Consider the following 23,311-nt stretch of genomic DNA (forward strand, 5'->3'; position numbering starts at 1 on the left):
TAAAAGATATATTTTGAAAATCTACTAAATCTAAACTTTATTACATTTTAGTGGAATATTCAAAAAATATTTGTGTTGTCCAAAAATACCTGTATCTCTCAATTGCAAATTATTCGATCAGTACGTAATCAGTGAATATTAGTTGGATGAAGAGGATGGACTATGAAAATTTTAGTTTCTTTCAATTCTTAAAATTCTATACACTGTGAGAGGAAACGAAAAAAAAAACAGGGAAACAAAATTTCAACACTAATAATGTTTTAACCCAGAGAAACAGGCTATATCAACCTATACAGAGATTAATTACATGTACAAATGACTAGCAAAAAAAGTGACTCTGTAGTTGTTTCACCACTCAGAATGAGAACTGGTGGGAGAAAGGCACAGGGGGAACATATTTCAGCCCAATTCCAAGAGCACTTAAGCTCTGCTTATTGATGGAAAATGAGCTATTATGTAGCTTGAACTACAAAGATTAATCAAACATGGCCTTAATTTCCAGAAGCTCACAATCTACTAGGGAATGAGAAGTTTAAAGCAGACAACAGTGTTTGAAGTACAATTAATAAAACTTTAATTTACTAAAACTAACAATATCATATAGATGTCATTTTACATTTCATACCCAGTGTATCTAATTTCGTATAAAGGGAATGTGGTCCTACATATTGAAATGTACTCACCTTTTCAGTGAGAATTACATTAAGTACAATTTGTTCTTAGAAGGTGGATAGAAGTTTTAATAGATTAAAACATCAGATTTCTGTCTACTTTTCAGTGAGATTCAAGATACACCAAGACAAAACTTTTGCTTACCAGTTGAATATGGTATCAAAAGGAAGGACTTGGGTGTCAAGTCCTTGGGTTCAAAATATTGAAATTGTCCCTTCATGTATAACCTTGAACAAGTTAGTAACTTTTTCTATCGCACCTTTCCAATAAAATGTGGGCAAGAATGAGCCTACTTTAATCACCTTTAAAGATAATAGATGCAGCCTGTTTAGAATAATGTCCAACACGTGGTAAACACACAACATGCATTCATTACAGGTACTGCTTTCATTATTTTTTTTTTATTTAATCAAGCCTTAAATGTTAGGCAATTCTTGGCAAGAATTAAATTACGCTTCACTAAGCAACATAATCTTGGATCTGAAACACATCAATTCCTTGCTCAAGGGGCACGTTGCAGGACCAAGAAGCAAAATAGCTAACAATCTGTGGGAAGCATTCAGAACCAACAAGGTAATTCAAGCTAATGTGGGAAGAACATGGAAGGAATGGAGCTGGGAAAAAATGCATTCTGTTCAGGAAAGTCACACTGGGCAACAGGAAGGAACCCACAGCAAGAGCTAACCCTGAGCCAGAGAAAGAAAGTATCTGCTTGTTTCAACAGGCCAGATTCCCACTTTTATCCCTACTAAAACACAAACACCTGAGAGGTGGATGTGCACATAGCAGAAACATGAAGGGCCACTTAAGGAAGAAGGTGACTTGCTAAAGTTCAGCTCTCACCTTGGTTTCAAACTGGAAAGAAAGGTTTTCTAAAAAGCAGAAAAGTGCTAATGAAACAGAGAAAATAACAAGTCAAGGAGCAGGTAGTTTACAAACAGTATAATTATTTTGAGAATACCCGAAGAGATCAACAATCATGAATCTTCACTGCTATATACTACTGGAAGAGATAGTAAAGGTTTCAGCTAAACTACACACCCATTGCTTGAAAAATTAAAGGTGTCCACAGCGAGGGTTAAGTCCAAAAGCAAAGGGTAGAAACAGAAGATAAACTGGCAAACAATGTTTTTGATTACTACTAAAAATGTATGGATCACATACTTGTACTTTCATATGAAAATCATCACAAGCAGGAAACTTCTAATACATTACCAAGAGACCATATATTTGCCTCTTCAATACAGAATTCTTTTATCTTTCTAAGAGCAGGACTTATATGAATTAGCACTAATTAATTTTGCATGGCACTGTAGCAAATATACTGCTGAATAGATACAGGTTTTAGCACTCCTTAAGAAATTCCCTACCCAAGATATTTCCATTCAACAGATTCTTCTTTTCTAATTGGCATATGGTGTGAAAAAAATTAAACTCAGGATGTGCCAAATGTAAAGTCATAGTTCTTTACTATTCATTCCAGAAGGGAAAAAAATAGCCATTTTCCCCATTTAGTTCTCACTTCTAAACTACAGTTCTTCAACTCTTACCTCATTTTTGCAAGCATGGTAATGCTCGCAGGGAATGAAAAACGTGGTTTCTTCACAACAGGCAGTATTTCACTTGCATATCCCTACACCACATTCAGAGTCAAGATAGGGTGACAACAGGATCCAAGGAGCCAAGGAAAGGTGAAGTATTACAATCAAAACAAACCACCTTCCTCCCCACCCAGCAGAAAAAAGTAGGGCTCGTCCCTTAGAGATGTGCTATGATGAATCGGCACTTAAAAAGAAATACAAAGACCACGAGTGCAAAAATTCCTCCACAGAGAGCGCACACTCCCTTAGACTAGTACGCAGATGTATGCATAATAATTTCACAGGATACACTAAACAGACTGAATGTCTTAAAGAAAGGAAAACATTATGACAGTGTGGAGAAAAGTTTATTTTTTCCAATATTTTTAAGGAAAGAAGCTCTACTTTTCACTAAAATATCTTAAAATGTAGACAGATATCGAACATGTCAATGTGAATTATTTTCTTTAGGGTTATGTTTTTTTAATTAACTTCTCTAGCTACATTTCTTCCCCCTTATTTCTAGATCATTCTCAGCTCAGATCAAGAATCATTTTACATGCCAGGCCTGTGCAATCCAATACAGTGGGCTCCATCATGTGTGACTGAGCACTTGAAATGTGACTGACCCAATGTGAGGTGCTATACATCAAGAGGGTATGCCTGGGGCTCACTTTGGCAGCATATATATTAAAATTGGAACAACAGAGGAGACTGGCATGGCCCTGTTCAAGGATGACACACGAAAATTCATGACACACTCCATTTTTTTTTAAAAAGTTACACCAGATTTCAAAATTTCAATATTAAAAAAACAATGCAAACTATTTCATTGATTTTATATCAATTATGTCTAGAAATATCTCAGATATACTATAATAAATTGTAAGATATATTATTAAAACTAATTTCAATAAAAATTTCTCCCTATGGAATGGGAGAAAATATTGATCAACCATATATCTGATAAGGAGTTAACATCCAAAAGATACAAGGAACTCATACAACCCAATAGCAAGAAAAACCCAAATAACCCAATTTAAAATTGGGCAAAGGAAGTAAACAGTCATTTTTCTAAAGATATACAAGTGGCCAGGAGATACATGAAAAAGTACTCAACATCACTCATCATCAGGGAAATAGATATACATGAAAACACAACGGGATATGAATTCACACATTAGAATGTCTGTGATCAAAAAGATAAGAGACACAAATGCGAACGAGGGTGTGGCGAAAAGGGAACCCTTGCAGACTGTTGGTGGGAATGTAAACTGCAGTCACTAGAAAAAAGTACTGAGATTCCTCAAGAAATTAAAAATAAAACTACCATATGATCCAGCAATCCCACTTCAGGGTATATGTATATATCCAAAGGAAACAAAATCATCTCAAAAGATATTTGTATTCCCATGTTCACAGCAGCATTATTCACAATAGCCAAGTATGAAAATATCCAACAACAGATGAATGGATAAAAAAATTCTCTCTCTCTCTCTCTCTCTCTCTCTCTCTCTCTCTCTCTCTCCTTATACACACACAAGGAGAGAGAGAAAGAGAGAAAGAAAGGAATATTATTCAGCCTGAAAATAAATAGGAAATCCTGTTATTTGTGACAACATAGATGTATTCGGGGGGCATTATGCTAAGTGAAATAAGGCAGAGGCAAATACTACATGGTATCACTTATATTTGAAATCCTAAAAAAAAAATAATAATAGACCAAACTTATTTTTTTATTTGAAATTTTTTATTTATTTTTTTTATTTTTTATTAATTTTTTTTTATTTTTATATTCCCCAAACAATTGCAACCCCAAACTTACAAAAAAGAAAGTAGAAAAGTAGTCTACCAGGGGCCAGATAGTGGGGGAAATAGACCTGGGGGAGCGGGGGGCAAGGGGAATGGTAAAGTGTAAGAACTTTCAGCTGTAAGATAAGATCTGAGTATCTAATGTAAAACATAGTAACTCTAGTTGACAACAGTGCATCATATTATTAAAATTTGCTAAGACAGAGGGAGGAAGGAAGGAAGAAGGAAAAAAGAAAGGCAAATAAGTGAAGTGGTGGAAGTGTTAATTCAATTGGTGATCCTGTAATAATGTATATGTATATCAAAGCCTCATGCTACACTTTAAATAGCTTACAATTTTGTCAATTATACCTCAATATAGCTGGAAAAAAGCCATTTCACCTAATTCCTTCCACTTGTTAAATACGGCTACTAGAAAATTTTAAATTATATATGTGGACCGCAGTTCATTGGATAGCACTGGTTTGATGATGCAACAGAGTAGTATTAAAAAAAAAAAATGAGGGCCTCCCCCGGTGGGGCAGGCGGTTGAGTGCAGCGCTGTGAAGCTGTCCACAGCCTCTGCAGCGCCAGTTCGATCCCGCCCGGCCAGCGAGGGTCCCACAGACCTCTCCTGTCTCGCCCGCTGCTCCCCTCAGCAGTGTATTTCATCAGTCTGCCTGTTCTGCTCCCCACTCTGTCTCGGGGAATCCTGGTGAATCCTCTCACCCTCCCGCACATCTGGCTTGTACCCCGGTTCTTGTTTAAATAAATAAATAGATCTGAAAAAAAAAATGAAATTGACGTCAAACTCCTTGACACGCTATTGAGATCTGCCAGTTAGACCTATCCTGAAGAAACTTGGCAGGTTTCAAGCAGTCGATGCTCAAATACTGCCTTGGGAGAGGATGTTTATTAAATAAGGCCTCAAAAACTGCATTCCAGGAACTCAATTTAATTCCATTAAAAAAATGTTTATTGAACAACTGATTGGCTTTAGGCAATGAATGCCCTTGTGCAGTTCCTAGCAGTTACTCTCAACAGGATTTCTAGGAGAATTAAATGTTACAATGTTAAGACAGCAGTTGTCAAAATTTTTGGTTTCAGGACTCCTCTTAAAATTGAGAACCTTTCAAAGAAGAATGGTTTATATGGATAATAGTTACCAATACTTACTTAGAAATTTGATTGAAATTAAAATATAAGAATACACAAGTATACATTTCATCAGAGTAATTATGTCATCATACATAATAGTCTCTCAAAATCTCCACCACTATTCAGTTGTGAGAATGAGAGTGGAAAATGGACCTTACAGTTTGAATATTTATGAACAATTTTTATCTCAGGGACTCGCTAAAAGAATTTTTGAAGAATTTGGGGCCCCTTGATCAAACTTTGAATACAAAAATGCCCCCAAATATTGCATGTAATGAATTCACTTCTCTTCCGAAATCCTAGACTATACTACCTTTTGGAAAACTGTAAAAACAGTCACTCAGATTTTTTTTTCTGTAGAATTTAATTTTTTCTATGGGGCTTAATTCAAACCCAGTTGAGAATGGCTTCTAGAAAAAAAAAATTAAATGCCTTTGCAATCAGCCTTGATGAAAAAAAAAAAAAAACTTGTTTTCTTTTAAACTTACTAGAAAATAGAACTATCACCAGAAAGCAGGTTTAAAGAAATTCCAAACCACCACAAGCTAGACTACAAGGCTGAAAACTTCCAGGCATGTGATGAATGACATGCCACATCGCCAGTCAGGATGTAGGCTGGTCATATACTTGGAAAGATCCTGACCTTTGTACTGGAAGCAATCAAGGAGTCTCTATTTTAGTTTTAACAGTCAAATTAAGTACTAAGGAGCACAGCAAAGACGCATCTTTGGAAGGAACCAACTATTCTGTTCATTTTAAACATTGATCACAACTGTCTCTGGGAAAATATGCAGCTGTCAAGCCTAAGGAATGACTGAGATGTTAGGACTCGAGCCAACTCCAGACAAGAGGACATAATGTGGCCACCACAGATAAGGGTCCATGAGCACTCAATGAACCCCAAAGGAAATAGTTTAAAATATCTAGATGGTCTTTACGTGACTTTTCTTTTTCTATCCTCTGTTTATGCTGCACCAAATGGTAAATCCAATAATTCAGGAATTCATAAGATCTGGGAGAGAGAGAGAACTGAGAATTTAGTAAGATGACAAACTATACCAGGAAGTATGCATTATTCTTGGAAGCAATTCCAAGGTAGAACATGGTATATTGTGCATAATTAATAAATGGTGTTTGAAACAAAGGAAATTTTCTAGTGATTATCTAGAACAAAAGGGAAATTTTTAAGACAAGAAAATGATTTCTGAGTTTCAGTAATTCCCATGTGGTTAACATGTACCCTCTCAGCAAACAGAAGTCCTAGAAGTGACTGTAACATAATGGGCAACACTCTCAGCCAAACTGACATTACTGTTGCTGTTTTAACAGACACAGTGCTTTTACAGAACATTAAACCAACTCCTGGCCTGTAGGTTTACTACTTAAATGAAATGGACAAAAGATTTTTTTTTTAAGGACATGAAGGATGGAGATGACTATGAAAATAAAGGTTATTATAATGATTATCACTGTGATAATTAAAGTTAGTTATTATAATGCATTTTCAGGTGTTCATTTTAGATTGACCAAATCTCTTATGATTGAGAGAGAGATTTAGAAGAGGGCCAATGGCTTAATTCCCAGGTTAATTAAAAGGTTATTAAATTCTAAACCACTTATAGCTTTGCCCCAGAAGTCTTAAAGGAGGACAGGAGAGGGAAAAATGAGGAAGAGGGAGAAGGCCCAAAAAGAAACATGGGGGACATAGAAGATATTTTATGTAGAAAAGAGGGATTGGCAGATGAGCACTACCAAGATGGGGTAGAGGGGGCCTCCCTGGTAGCGCAAGGAGTTAAGTCGAAGCACTATGAAGCTACCTGCAGCCACTGCAGCACGAGTTCAATCCCTGGCCAGGGAGCTACCCACATGGGCAGCAGACCTCTCCTGTCTCGCCCGCTGCTCCCCTCATCAGTTTATTTCAGTCAATCTTGCCTGTTCTGTTCCCCCCTTTGTCTCTGGTGACTCCTCTCACCCTCCACACCTTCTTGTATGCATAAATAAAAATCTTTTTTAAAAATGGGGAGAAAAGGCTAAGTGTTAAATGGTCTAACAAGGAATATAAGTTTTAAAGGCCACTTACTATTAAATACCAATATTTAAGAAAATAGAAAAATGAAAAAATCACGTTATGGAAATGTTTTGAAACAAAAGAAAAACAGAGAGAAGTAGTTAGTCTAAGGAAAAATAGAAAGCTATGAAAGAAGACATTTTTGACCCAAGAAGGGTTTGAAAACTGAGGGTAAAAATATTCAGTAATGGCCTGAATTGTGAGATTAAAAGGAGATACAAAGTTGAATGAATTTCAAGATGAATTTCTTAATGAAGTGCACGCTCTTTCCTGGAGTGCCAGCTCATAGGTAAAAATAACAGACTCACAGAAGGACTGTGCTCTTCCCAAGAATGGCATTTGTCAAGGAGCCTGCTAAGCACATTCAGATGGAGCACCTAGAACACTCCAAGCTTTTTAAAGCACCAGCTGGAAAGAGAGTTAAAGTCAACTAGCACAGCATAACTTTATTAAACTTCCCCAATGGAGATTTATTACTTTGAGCATCTTGCTAACCATACAATGGCAGTGTTGTTCCCAGTGAACAAAGTCAGCAACAGCCGGTATTTTAAATTGTTTTAGATTATATTAATATGCACTGAGCCCTAACAACCTAGTCCCCAAATAGCAGGAAACTGAGTGAACTAGGGAAACACATTCACAGTTGAAAACTATCCTAAATTCTTCTTCTCCATATCTCCCAGTTATCTGATAATGAAGACTAAGGGAAAATAGGAAGCATCTTACCCTCTTGATTTCTGAAGCTAGCATGCATGCTTAGATGCCAGTACTGTGAGTTAACTGTCAAGACATACATCTCTGTCAAACCAAGCATTGCAAGTCTTAGTGGCAATGACACTGGGCTGTGTTCCCAGTGGCAGCCCAGATTAAAGAGCCAGCTGGCCCATGCCCATCAGGAACACGGCACCAAGTACCTTCTGAGGGCACCAAGTACCTTTCCACATCTCAACTGCAGACCTCAGTGCTGGCAGGAAAATACCCCTCTGAGATTCCATCAAAATGGGAAATTTTGTGCCATGGCTTTCTGCATTAACTCTGATTTCAATGAGTGCCTTATATTCAGAAGTCATCACCTTTTCAAATTAAACAGACTTTACTCCCATAATGAATATGTGTGTTTCATATACTAAAGAATGAAGTTTAAGTAACTTAAGTCACTCCCTTGGAAAGTCCAATGGTAAACATTAACTAATTCTCAAATTTCTGATATTTATTTTAAAGGCAGGGGGGGGCTATTGACTATTACAACACTGCCATAGAAAATAATGAAAAACTGTTCCAATAAAATGTAACTCATTATTATAATGGCTATTGTGATATGGATCATATGTTAATATTATTATACCCAAATTAAATACAAAAAACAAAACTACACAAGTATATGCTTAACATTTTAGTAAGATTGTCCATCCTTTCCCTTAGCAGGATTATCAGCATCCTAAATTCTGACTGTCTATGATAGTCCTAAATTGTCATTAGCAGTGAGACTTTATTCAAGCTGCTAAAGTAGCATCAAAGATCTTACTCAGTTATTAAAATTGTGTATTAATTGACTAAGATACTGAGTATAGTTAATGACACTGAGATTTTTTTAAGTCATTAAAAGCATCCACAAATTAAATAAAGACCAACCTATACTACTGGGCCCTCTGTTGATATTATGACAATACCCTTTTTAAACAAATTGATATAAATCACTGCCAAAGAGACCCAAAAGACTCTCCAGCCATGAGAAATAGCTTCCCTAAAGATAGACATCTTTGCATAAATACATGAGTTTTTTATATCCTGAGAAACACCATCTAGAATTTTTGTCTTTTTATTACTCAGTTGTAAGAGTTATTTCTATATTCTTAATACAAATCCCTTATCAGATATATGATATGCACATTTCTTCTCCCATTCTGTGGGTTACCTTTTACTTTTTTGAATGTATTGTTTGTAGCACAAAAGTTTTTAATTTTGATACAGTCCAACTCATCAACTTTCTCCCTTTGTATTTTTTATGTGAAGTTAGGATTACTTAACTCCAAATTAAAAACATTTATACCTATGATTTCTTCCAAAAGCTTTATGATTTTAGCCCTATGCTTATGTATAACGAGCCAGTTTGAGTGACTTTAGCTGTATGCATAAAGCAGATCGGATTCAACTTCACTCATCTGCATGTGGATATCCATTTGTCCCAGCACCATTTGTTAAGCCCTGAAACAGGACGGAAGACCCAGATCCCTTTGCCATTGAGCAACCACAGATGAACCAAACCAAAATAATGTTAGCCTGTGGCTTCAGGGGAACTGTTTTATTATTAAAGAGAGTCAATGGATAAAGCAAATATTAAAAAATCATCTACCAACATAGCAAAATAACAGAGAAACAGAACTGTAATAATACACAATGCAAACTATCAGTCCAAATGATCCACTCATCAATATGAGGCTGCATGTTTAGGTTCTAGCAACTTCTTTAAAAAAAAAAAGTGTGCCATTAAAACAAGTACATAAAATAAGAAAAATTAAAAATAAAAACAAATAAAGGCACTCTTTCAACCTTGCTTTCTCAAAGCCATGGTGCCCTGGACAACGCGCAGGCGTTCGTAGCAGACACACCAAGGGAGCCATCAGCATCAGGTCCTTTAGTCTAGGAGCAGTGCTCACAGAGAAACTCCTAGTGACAAGACAGGGATAAACTGTGCTAAACTCTTCATAGAATTATAGGAAATTCTGGCTCCTACCTCCCCAAATGTCTGCTTTTTAACCAAAAAAGGATGAAGAAAGCTAGGGTTTTCTTTGTCCTCTGGTCCTCCAAAGTAGGTCAGGTCTGTGCATGATTATTGGGTTTCACATTCCTTTAGAAAAGGAAGAGATGGAAAAGCATGGAGTTTTGTTTTAACAAACTGCAGACTCAGGCGAGGGGTGGAAACTAAAGAGAACTCCTGCTGCTGACCGGGAAAAACGAACTGAGAAAAGGACTTTCTGTCTTTGGCAAAAGTAAACCAAGTTTATGACAGGGAGAAGAGGTCTAACTTCCCATTCTAAAGCTACAACATCAGACTGGAACATGGGGGTGAGCCTCCTCGCCCCAGGCTCCTCCCAGCCAGGCCCCTAAGTAGCAAGGTGGATGTAAATAAACTCATTAGTATTTGAATTACCAAAATCCCTTTCTTAGAAGAATCGCTGCAGTTTCTTTCAACATGATCAGATAAATTTTTATTGTGAAATATGTCAAAGACAAACCTTAGCTCTTTCTGTGCTTTTCCATTTCACCTCCCACTCCAAGATAATGACTCACTTAAAGTTCATTTTCATTCCTTTGCTTTTCTATACAATTTTATCATATATGTATCCCCAAACAATATTATTTACATTTGCCTATTTTTAAATTTTAAATACATAGAATCATTATTGTAACTGCTTTTTTGATCCTTATTACATATGTATCCTTACATATATCCTTAAATGCATATATTTGATGTATGTCTGTCATATACTATTCCTCCATGAAGATGCATTTAGTAGTACCTAATTCACCTTATGAATGTACCAACTTGATTGTTTACAGTTGCTAGACATTTGAACTGTTTACATTTTTGACTATTATAAACAGTACTTTAAATATTCCTGAATAAGTCTACTGGATCATGAGCATAAGAGTTTCACTAGCATATAAACCTAGGGGTTACTAGAGAAAGTCAAATTGCTTAATTTTTCCCAGTCTGGTAGGGGCTAGAGGACAAATAGTTCTTTACTCTTTTAATTAATAGCATCTTTTTGATTACTAAAAAGTTTGAGGATCTTTTCAAATGTTCGTGGACCATTTCTTTCTGTTTCTGTGAAACAGACTTATTCATAAATTTCCTGTTTCTGGTGGTTCTTTTTACCTTTTAATTTGAGGGATTCTTTAGAAGTCTGCATAGCAAATTGTGATTCTTCACTCCCTTTATCTTTTTCTTAAAGTAAAATTGTTATTGAACTATAACGCATATACAAAAATGTAACCAAAATAGAAGTGCAACCTACACACACAGAAGCAATTTGGGACTCTCAATAATTTTTAAGATTGTAAAGGGTCCTAAGATAAAAAAAGTTGGAAGATCACTAAATCAGACATATGTGGCATCTTCTTACCTTCTATGTGACTTAGCCGCCTATGCTCCATTTTTCTCTGTACTAAATTCTAGAGTTTTCTTAAGAGGTATTTATCTTCCAGTTTACCCTTCTACTCTATCCAATCTGTATCATCTTTCCATTGTGTTTCTCATTTATGTTTCTTATTTCTAAAAGTTCTGAGACAACTTTCACATCTTCCTCATCAATTTTTATTTTCATCATATCTTTAATCCTTTATTGCTTTAAACACTTCTAGTTTTCATAGGACTGATAGTTACTGCTTATTTAGTTACCTATCACTGTGTAACAAATCACCCCAAAACTTAGTGGGCTGAAATAAAAACAATTATTTATTTGGCTCACAAATTTGTAATTGTTCAGGGCTCAAAAAGGACAGGCTGTCTCTGCTCCACATGGCATCACCAAGGGCAGCTTGACAAGAGGCTAAAGGATCCCTTTTTAAGATGGCTTACTTATAAGATTGGCAAGTCAGAATACCTGACAGCTGGGAGCTTAGTTGGTGCTCAGGCACTGAGGTTTCAGTTCCTCTCCACGTAGGCTCTGTGGGCTGCAGGGGCTTCTTCAGAGCATAGTGATGGGTATGAAGAACATATATTACAAGAGGATAAGAAAGAAATGTGTGGTGTTTTTATGCCTTACACTTAGAAATCACATATCAATTTATTTTTTTTTTTTTTTTTTTTTGGCCAAAGCAGTTACAAGGCCACGCCAGGTTCAATGGAATGAGAGATTCTAGTCTTCTTTTTTTTAAATAAATTTTGGAGCTAACATTGGATAACATAAGTGTCAGGTAGATGGCATTATAATTTGACATCTGTACATTATGAGCACCTTGTCTCCATCTATCACCATACAACTGAATCCTTTTACATGTTTCACCCCGCTTCCAACTGTCTTCACCTTTGGTAAACACCAATCTGTTCTCTGTATCTAAGAATTACTTTTTATTTTGCTTATTTACTTGCATTGTTTATATTCCACACAGGGGTGAAGTTATACACTGTTCATCTTTCTCCAACTGACTTATTTCACTGAGCATAATACTCATAAGGTCCATCTGTGTTGTCACAAATTGCAAGAGTCCATCTTTTTTTTATAGCTGAGTAATATTCTGTTTTATACATATACCACATCTTTTTTATTCTTCTGCTGATGGACATTTAGTTTGTTTCTGTATCTTGACTATTGCAAATAATGCTGCAGTGAACATATGGGTACATGTGTCTTTTTGGATTATGCTTTTTGTATTTAGGGGGATACTCAGAAGTGTAATGGCTGATAATATGGTATTTCGATTCATTTTTTAAGGAAGCTTCATACTTTGGAGGAAATTCCATTTTTTCCAGTGGTTATATCAATTTAAATTTCCACTAACAATGTACAAGGGTTCCCTTTCATCCCTGTCCTTGTCAATACTTATTTTTTTGTCATTTGATAACAGCCATTTATAGGTGTGGAGTGATATCTCATTGTGGGTTTGATTTGCATTTCCATAACAATAAACAATGATGAACACAGGTTCATGTGCCTGTTGGCTATCCATATGTCTTCTTTAGAGAAATAACTATTCAGTTCTTTTGCCTATTTTCAAATCAAGTTGTTTATTTGTTGTTGAGTTGCATGAGTTCTTTATATATTTTGGATATTAACCACTTGTCAGATGTATGATTTGCAAATACCATCTCCCATTCAGTAGATGCCTTTCATTTTGATGATGGCTTCTTTTTCTATGCAGAGGTTTTCAGTTTTATGTAGTCCAGTTTATTTATTTTTGCTCTGTTTTCCTTGCTATTAGCGTCAAATCCACAAAGACACACAAGGCCGATGCCACGGTGCTTATCACCTATACTTTCTTCTATGTACTCTATGGTCTTGAATATTCCAGGTCTTGAATATCCAACTCTTTAATCCATTCTAAATTTGTTTCATGTGTGGCATAAGATAGTGGTCTAGTTTCATTCTTTTGCATGTGGCTGTGCAGATTTCCTAACACCAGTCTTAGTGAAGATTTTCCTTTCTCCATTGTTTGTTCTTAGCTCATGTATCATAAATCAGCTGTCCATATATGTGTAGGTTTACACCTGGAATCTCAATTCTTTTGCATTTATCATTGTGAATGTTTTTATTCCAATACCATGCTGTTTTGATTGCTATAGTTTTGCAATATAGTTTTCAGGATAATTTGAAGTTAAGGAGAATGGGGTTTCTTGATGGTTGCAAATCCATGTGAGTATGGGATTCTGCTTAGGCAATTTCATAGGAGACTTCCCTCCCCTTCCATACAGATCAAAAACAATAACAAGCAAGTTTCTGTATGCAAGGCACCTCTATCCTACCAATCCACTGCAGAAGTCACCTTTCTGGGGGTCTTAGTTTTATATAAGGCAGTCTCCCTCTTCCCAGTCTTCCAAGATACTATTCTTTTTCTCTTGACACTATTTTGCACTAATCCTATAAGAAATTCTCGGCATAAACACCACTTCATTACTTTACTCTACCTTACAAAATCACATTTTCTAGAAATTCAAGGTCTTCAATTGCTTTTCTTATGTGAGCTCCAGCATTTTACATATGTTCACAGATTTTCCCTCTAGTCTGTGTCATTAAAAAAATGTTCTGATAGAAGGAACTCCTGTGTACATCTATCTATCATGTAACTGACAAAGAAATTACCAATCTTCCATTTTAAGGGTTTCATATATTAAAATTGATAATTTCAGGAATACAGCTATATATTTTTAAAGACAACTATATAAAATACCATATACCACTTGAATGGAAATGCTTTGGAAATGTTCTTAATGAATGTATTTCCCATAAAGCAGATTTGGTGGAAATTATTACACTATTTTAGATACACTAACTTCTGCGCCAGGATCTTGTATCACTTAAACCCTATTAAGACCTGTGCCCCTAGCTTCCAATAGATTGCAACTGTAAGCAAAAGCTTAGTGTTAAAAACCTGGTCTTCCTTGGTCAACAGATTTAAAATATCTGATGTAAAACATGCAATAGGAGAATTCAGGGATATGAAATTTCTCTGAATAGCAAATATATATCACATGAATTATTATTTTTTGTACCATTTGTACTTTCATAATGAAAATCAATTCATTTTATATCTCAAATTATTATTTTGTAAGTTGAAGAATAAGCAACTGTTTTCATTATGGAATTTTCCCAACAAACCAGGTATTCTTAAAAATAAAAAAAAATTTAAAAAAACAAAAAACCTGTGCCCCTGTACATATTTTAAGCACGGTTCAGAATTGCATCACAACCCAGTTAAATGAAATTTTTATTGATTTAAAGGGATAAAACCCAAACTATTTATAGGGCCAATGTCCTAAGGTCAAACAACAAGATAGATGAGATTATTATCATCTAAGAAGAGATAAGTTTCAAATTCTCTTTGGCAAGATGAAAATTAAGTGGACTTAGTGTTCACATGCACTTTTTTTGAAATACATATATTCTTACTGTACTTTAAAAAATTATTCCATTGTAAGAGCAAAGGCTCAAAACCAGCAGCAGCAGTTCATTAGAGCTATTTAGTCACTGTTATAAGAACCTTTAAATGTTAGATCTTCCCATAATGCTGAAAGCAATGGCTACAAATTACCATATTCCCAAGTAGATGGCAGCCAAACTCTCATGTCCCAGAGGAGGAATGGCTACTACAACTATTAGTCGGCACTGGCAGGAGGTTTAGAAGCAAGTCACTGAACAGACCATTTATTGTTCTTCATTTTGGGCAATATGACCTTTCCAGCTCAGTCTGCAAAACATCACAGTAGTCCATGAGGAGAAATTCCACATGGAAGCAAATTCCAAAATGCAATCTACCCTATAGGCAGCATGTTTTTCCAGATTCTTCATCCCACTTTGCTCTACTCCCCTCTGGGTCATAATAGAATTTGGCAGATGTTAGAATTTGCTATGTATAAACCCTGGAGTCCAGACTAGAAAATTCTGCAAAGCATGCAATCTAGCACTTGTAAAAATGGGTTCTTTGTGCACTGATTTGGATATGCTAACTTAGGATATCTACATGTTCAAAAATGTGTCTAAGGCTGCTGAAGTAAAAAAAAAAAGGGGGGGGGGAAGCACATGTCATACACATCCCAACACAGCTTACAAGTCTTCTGAGATCATCCTCTCCATACCAACAAAATGCCGAAGTCATTACACAATCTGTGGTTTCTTCTCACAATTGAAGAAATGAATAGCTTTTAATACAAAAGTTAGATAGGTTTACCCTGAAATATTCTGACAGCCTTGGAATTTTATATATTGAATCAGAAAGTACCAGTTACCAGACTTCCAAGCAAGGGTCTACAAAAGATTCTTTTCATTCACTGTAATCTTTCTTCATAGCAAAACTCCAAAAAAATGTATTTTGGAAGTTTTCTACTTAGGAAGAGAAACGGCAACAAATCTCTATTGTATAGTAATTTTTGTTTACCAAGCTGACAGAATTAATCTGTGTTGATATAATTAATTATATTTCATCGCATATCTTATTGATAGTTCTTTTCCTAATATTAAAACAAAGAGTTTGGCATTTTAAAATCAGAGTTTGGCAAATCAAAGAATGGAAAGTACACATGGCATATTTGGCATGAGATAGGACCCAGCTTAAAAGAGTTCAGCCGGAAGGGTAAATGCTCATTCAGTCTGAATTACAAATAATCTGACAAAGGCATATTTGGGGGACTAGATTATATTTTATAGTTTTAGCCAATGTATAAGTAATCTATAATAAGGTAGCAAAATTTCCTAGCTAAGAAGAGTATTTGTATAAATTAATTACAGCCTAGAGATTAATAAATTAATTGCTCTTATTGTTTCAGTTTACCCCTGTAAATTAGCAGGAGCTTGCTTGTACATGTGGACATTAAAATGCTAACTAGTATAGGAGTTCAGTATAACTAAATCTGTTTTGGTCTGCTTTACATCAAACTCTTCTGGGCCTCTATTTGTTCACATATCTCTTTGGAAAATACAAATATGTTAAACTAAAACAAGAAGAAACTTAAGCTTGAGCTTATGATTCTAAACGTGTTTTTTTCTTTTGTACTTGCAATATAGTTTCTTAGTTTTAAAAAAGGGTGGGAATAAAGCCAACACCTGTTCAATAAATAAAATGATTACAACTAAAAAGGTCCTTATTTCCCCTGCAAAAATCTGAAAAAAACTTACTACCTCAATCAAGTACTTCAGACACAGAGGTTTTAGGGAAACATTTAAAATTTTAGATGTCTCTGTTAAGTCCCAACACTGGGTGTAAGTCTGGTAGGGCTGTGGTCTCACTTCATTTAGAGAAGCAATCTATTGCGATCATCAATCACTCTACTAAGGAAAAAGCAACAGGTTATATTTTATATATGTTTTTCAGTCCACTCTTCCTCCTTTCTCTGAAGGATAATTTTTGTAACTACACTCTAAACTTCTGACTTTCAATGTCAAGTAGACATTGTCATTATCAATGAAGAAAGAAAAGAATGCTTGGGGCAAGAGAATGAAATTGAAACATGAACTCTACCACTTAGTTTCTTATCTGTATGACACTAGTTTAATTTAACAAGGCTGCTATAAAGGTTAAAGGGTAATTCATCTCCAAGCTGTGTGGAGATTTCTTGACCTACTAAAACATAGAGCTTCCATATGATCCAGCAATTCCACTCCTAGGTATTTTACCCAAAGGACACAGAAACATCAATTCCAAAGAGCACCTGCACACCTATGTTTTATAGCAGCACTGTTTACAATAACTAAGCTTTTGGAAACAGCCCAAATGCCCAAAAATAGATGACTGGATCAAAAGAGATGTGGTCCATATACACCATGGAATATTACTCAGCATTCAAAAAAGATAAACACATGCAATTTGCAGCAACATGGATGGCGCTGGAAGGGATCATGCTCAGCGAAATAAGCCAGAAAGAAAAAGAAAAATACCGGATGGTCTCACTCATAGCAGGAATCTAGAAAACTTAAATAAGGGACCAGGAAAAAGAGTAACTATAAGAAAGTAAAAATCAAAATCAACAAACAGCTATGAACCAGAGACACTCTATGGAGGGTGGGGGGCAGGGAGGGGAGGGATTGGGGTCAAAATAAGGGGCTCGCAATTGTATGGGGAATATAAAAATAAAATTTATAATAAAAAAGGGTAATTCATCTCCAAAAGCAGCTAGTGAGCAGATAGCTAATTGATATTTGCTAATTATTGTTATTATTATCATTACAACTGTTATTCTAATCACCCCTCATCAGGTCCCTATCCTGATTCCTGGCAATACCAAATTTGTCACTTTTCTCAAGCTCTTAAAAACCACTTAAGACCAGTAACTTTCAACAAATGGCCTAGCATTGTGCTTCACAGGGAAAACAGACATAAAGAATTCCACTATGGAGAGCTGTGTGGAGATTTCTTGACCTACTAAACATAGAGCTTCCATATGATCCAGCAATTCCACTCCTAGGTATTTACCCAAAGGACACAGAAACATCAATTCCAAAGAGCACCTGCACACCTATGTTTATAGCAGCACTGTTTACAATAGCTAAGCTTTGGAAACAGCCCAAATGCCCAAATATAGATGACTTGATCAAGAGATGTGGTACATATCACCATGGAATATTACTCAGCATTCAAAAAAGATAAACACATGTAATTTGCAGCAACATGGATGGCACTGGAAGGGATCATGCTCAGCGAAATAAGCCAAAAAGAAAAATACCGGATGGGTCTCACTCATAGCAGGAATCTAGAAAACTTAAATAAGGGACCAGGAAATGAATAACTATAAGAAAGTGAAAATCAAAATCAACAAAAAACTATGAACCAGAGACACTTTTTGGGGGGTGGGGGGGTGGGAGGGGAGGGATTGGGGGTCAGAATGGGGGGGTGGTTGCAATTGTATGGGGAATATAAAAATAAAATTTATTATAAAAAAAGAAAAGAAAGACAAGTATACACAGCAATGCCTCAGCTGCTAGGAACTCTACTCTGGCAGGCTCATTTGAGGCTGTTAATGTCTCCTTTTTGTTGTTGAAATATTGTGGTTGTCTTTTGTTTTGGTTGAAATGTGATTTATTAAGGACCTAAATGTCTTGCTAATTTAGCTATTTCTTTATAAAGATTAGACATAAAATATCTTTAATGAGCTCGCCAAATTTTAACGGCAAGGATACCAGGGCCATTGCATTATGCTGGTTTGTGGAAGACTATGTAGTCTCTGTAAAATATTCTCAGGTGATTATGTAGGATTTCTAGTACTTTAAATGTGCATGCCACCATGGAATTGTCTCCATTCTCTGTGATTAAAAGTCACAAAAAAATAAAAGAATTCCTTCCTTTCCTTTTATGTTTCTATGCATCTTCCTGCCTTATCTCCTTCATCCCAGAAGGAGATTTCTCCTCCACCCTCAGTCAGATAACAAGTGACATTGTCAGTCAACAGCTTCCATCAACATCACCACCACCACCACCACCATCACCATCACTACCACCATCATCACCATCACCACCATCATCAACACCATCACCATAACCACCACCACCACCACCACCACCACCACCACCATCATCATCATCTTCATCATCATCATCACCACCACCATCATATCATACTCAAATAAAAGAATAGCAATTTCCAAGTCCACATTAAAGAAGACGACTGACTGATATTCCAATTTCAGAATTGGCAACTACCAACACTCATGTGACTATGGAGAATGGCTACTGGTTTTACTGGCTTACTTTCCTCTTCATCCTCAAAATCAACTTAGCTGGAGAAAGAAGTCAAGTTCTCAAAAAATAAGTACTAGTTCAAACTCACAGATAAGGAAAGAACAGTGGTCATCAGGGATTATGGAAGGTAAAATGAGGAGCTTTTTTGGTAAATAAAATGTTTCAGAGTTGCATGATGAAAGAGTTCTGAAAATTGGCTATTCCACAAAAAGTTAATATACTTTACACGGCTGACCTACACCATTAAGAATGGTTAAGATGGTTTTGCTATATGCATTTCCTCAAAACTTAAGTCATACATACATAAGTGCACACATATATACACATAAATATAGCTTTTAAATCAGTGCCACACAATAAGAACCTCTAACCAACCTCTGCCCCAAATTCATATTCTGAAACCTTATTTAAAATGGGTTAAAATTTAGTTTCCTTAAGCAACCCCTCATCAGTAATTTGGTAGAAAATGATATAATTTAGTCTTATAAAAGATATAAGGACAGCCTGTTATCAAAGCACACTTGAATATAGTCTCAGAGATAACAAGTACAGCATCTACTTTCCTCCACTAAGCAGAAATAAATATAAAAAGAATTTTTCAAAAATACTTAGCACTCCCAATGGAATCTTCTGACATCTGCACACAGGATCTTTGGGACAGAGGTATGGAAGAGAATAAATATGTGGTAGAAAGCCCTTTTAACACAACCTGCTCTAAAGAAATCCATGAAATAAAATCCATGTTGTTGGAAAATTCTGACTTGAGATGCAAATATTTATAAAGACTATGGTTTAAAGACCATCTATTTTTAGGAGGGAAAATATTCAGTAAAACTAACACAGCAACAAACTAAAATGCAGGGTGAGAAGATAATAGTAAACCATTTCCACCAGAATAAGAAACTGTACTTTTGAGGGTTATTTTTAAAATGCAAAGCATTCATTTTTTTATTCAAGATGTTAAAGAATCATTATGCAGAGAAAAAAGTGTTTGGTAAAACACAAGCAAATATATATGAACAAGGCTGTTTGGCTGTATTCACATGACATATCTATAGTTTGGGTGGCACAGCCTCCATTCACTTTAAGTCAATACAGAACTAGGTAATGTTAAGCCTAGAAATATCTTATTCTAACCAACCCCTTTGTCTCATCCATGATGAAGGTGAAGCATCTGAGGGTGTAAGTAAAACCTGACTGCATTATAATTATAAAAACAAAATGAATTATAAAATGCAAAATGAATTATAAAACCCAGCACATAAAAATTCAGGCATGTTCCAGTATACCACATTAATTTGTAAGATATGATGATGATAATTAAATTTGAAAGAGGATCTAGGGGGTAGGTCCCTGTGCTATCACCACTACAGCCTGGGTTCGATCCCTGGTCAGGGAACTGACCCACATATGGCACAGCAAACCTCTCCTGTTTTACCGACTGTTCCCCTTGGCAGTGTATTTCAGTAAAATCAGCCTGCACTGCTCCCCATTCTGTCTCTGATGAATCCTCTTGACATTCACCCCCGCCCGCACCTCTGGCCTATACCCCAGTTCTTCTATGCACACACACAAAAAATAAAAAGGAATTTTTTTTTTAACTTTTGAAAGAATATATTCACAGTAGCCACAAGCTATCAGAAGTCTTGGGGGGAAAAAAATCTCAGCCCAAAAAAGACTGAGAATGTTATGGAGAAAACTATTAAAATGTAAGTGAAGGATCTAAAAGAAGACATCCTCCAAATCCACAAATGAAACATCCTAATGTTGAAAAGACCTTAAACCCCCTGCCCTAAATAATCCCCACTCTAGCATGTCATCCAAATAAGACCATAATAAATGAAACAATAATATTCTTGTATGTTGTGAGTGATAATGGCAAAGAGACAAGGAGGAAATAAAGTGAGATAAACCAGAAAATGGAGCCTTCTTACCCAAGTAATTTAAACTTTAAAAGCAAGTTTCTAACCTGTACTCCTATGTTTATTGCAGCACCATTTACAATAGCCAAAATATGGAAATAACATAAAATGTCCCAAAACAGATGAATGGATTGAGAAGATGTGGTATGTGTACACAATGGAGTACTACTCAGCAATCAAAAGGAATCAATAAACTCATGTCATTCACAGCAACATGGAATGAGCTAGAAGGGATTATGTGAAGCAAAATATGAAGGAAAAAGATAAATATCTGGTTTCACATATATGTAGAATACGGAGAAACCAAACAAAGGGCTGGGAAGAAGACAAAACTTGCAACCTGTCCTTAGAGATGAGGCACATAGGAGAAGGGTCAAAACAGGGGAAGAAAGAACACAAGGGACTGTAGAGACAGATCATGGGGGTTATGGTGGTGGAAGAACTACAGGGGCTACACCTGAGGGGAGAAAATCAAATACTGTCCAAAAATTAACAATGATGTAAGAAAAAAATAAAATTCTTAAAAAAGAACCATTGAAACTCCCTCAACTAATAATAATAATAATAATAATAATAATAATAAATGCATGTTTCTAGTCTTCTATGCCCAGCCAGCACCTTTCCTTCTACATTCATTATTTTCACAAGTTCATATGTCCCTCAGATGATTTGTGTTTAGGTGCATTTCTCTATTTTTGCTTTTAAAATCATTAAGAGATTTTAAACTACAAAGTGAACTTTGGAAACAAAGTGGGCAGGCCAGAAACTAATTTAACTTAATAATTTTACAGCTAGCCAAACACTTGTATAAAGTCTGCACAAACTTGCAACTCAGTCTTCTGCCACAAAATCAAGTAAGATGTTGCTGGTTTAACATCAATACAAACTATCCTTCTAAGTCCTGAATGATCAAGAACAAGGTCAGACCTCCAGGAGACCAGAAAGATACTGTGTCATAACATCCTAATGAAAGTTATAAATTAGAACTAAAGTCAAGCCAAATTAGTATCTTAGAGGTAAAGAAGGGACTGGACTGGGCAAATGAAAATGAAAAATGAGACCTGACCCTGCAATATTAACTTCCTATTAGTGGGTCTCCAAGTTAAAAATGCCATGAGTAAATTTCGACACGTGAAGTAGGATAAGGCAGAATAATTAACAAAAGTAAATATTTAACCAAAGCAACATAGTTTCTGAGAGTTTAACAAAAAAAGGTAACTAAAAACACACATAGGACTTAAGATTTAAGCCCTACTATAAACTGGGAAGCAAGCAATTGAAACTTCTAACAGTCAGTCACCTAATGTTTTATTACACAGGATCCAGAGCTGCTGCAATTTAAATTTCAGTGTGAAAGAAACATCAATTCCAAAGAACACCTGCACCCCTATGTTTATAGCAGCACTGTTTACAATAGCTAAGCTTTGGAAACAGCCCAAATGCCCAAAAATAGATGACTGGATCAAGAAGATGTGGTACATATATACCATGGAATATTACTCAGCATTCAAAAAAGATAAACACATGCAATTTGCAGCAACATGGATGGCGCTGGAAGGGATCATGCTCAGCGAAATAAGCCAAAAAGAAAAAGAAAAATACCGGATGGTCTCACTCATAGCAGGAATCTAGAAAACTTAAATAAGGGATCAGGAAAATGAATAACTATAAGAAAGTGAAAATCAAAATCAACAAAAAACTATGAACCAGAGACACTTTTTGGGGGGTGGGGGCCGGGAGGGGAGGGATTGGGGTCAGAATGGGGCATGTGCAGTTGTATGGGGGAATATAAAAATAAAATTTATTATTTAAAAAAAAAAAAAGAAAAAAGAAAAGAAGGTAGACACTCCACCTGACTCTGAGTTCTGCCAATGGCCATTCCCAAATGTTAAGTATTAACAATATGATTAAATGTTCCTTGAAAGCAAATAAATAAATAAATAAATAAATTTCAGTGTGAAGACTGTGGCAAAAGGCCTTTTTGGTGTCGGGGGAAAAAATAATTGGAAACAGTAGACATTCTGTGAGGAGGCAGTGAGACAGTCTGTATTCAGTGGTGTGGTCACATGAAGAAAATGCTGTGACTGAACGTACCACGTGAGCTTCGTGGCCTCAACATGACTTGGTAACCACCAGAGCCAATCACTGTAGTGATCTCGCCCAGCCAGTTACCAGAAAACTTCACTAAATCTATAGTTTGGAATAAAACAACTACAGAGTCCATGTCTGCA

General features: G+C 35.8%; 1 protein-coding gene and 1 non-coding gene across 5 annotated transcripts in view; one reads left to right on the plus strand and one right to left on the minus strand.

Moving 5' to 3' along the window:
* Positions 1-23,311, minus strand: part of SIK3 (SIK family kinase 3) — a 214,899-nt gene that overhangs the window by 105,809 nt on the left and 85,779 nt on the right. The window lies entirely within an intron of this gene.
* On the plus strand, positions 2,919-3,024 carry LOC119242415 (U6 spliceosomal RNA). Its single transcript, XR_005124430.1, has one exon. It is a non-coding gene; the product is annotated as a U6 spliceosomal RNA (small nuclear RNA).

The sequence above is a fragment of the Talpa occidentalis genome, unplaced genomic scaffold (genome assembly GCF_014898055.3).
Source record: "Talpa occidentalis isolate TD23 unplaced genomic scaffold, MPIMG_talOcc4v2.1 talOcc4.12, whole genome shotgun sequence".
In the NCBI taxonomy this organism is placed as follows: domain Eukaryota; kingdom Metazoa; phylum Chordata; class Mammalia; order Eulipotyphla; family Talpidae; genus Talpa; species Talpa occidentalis.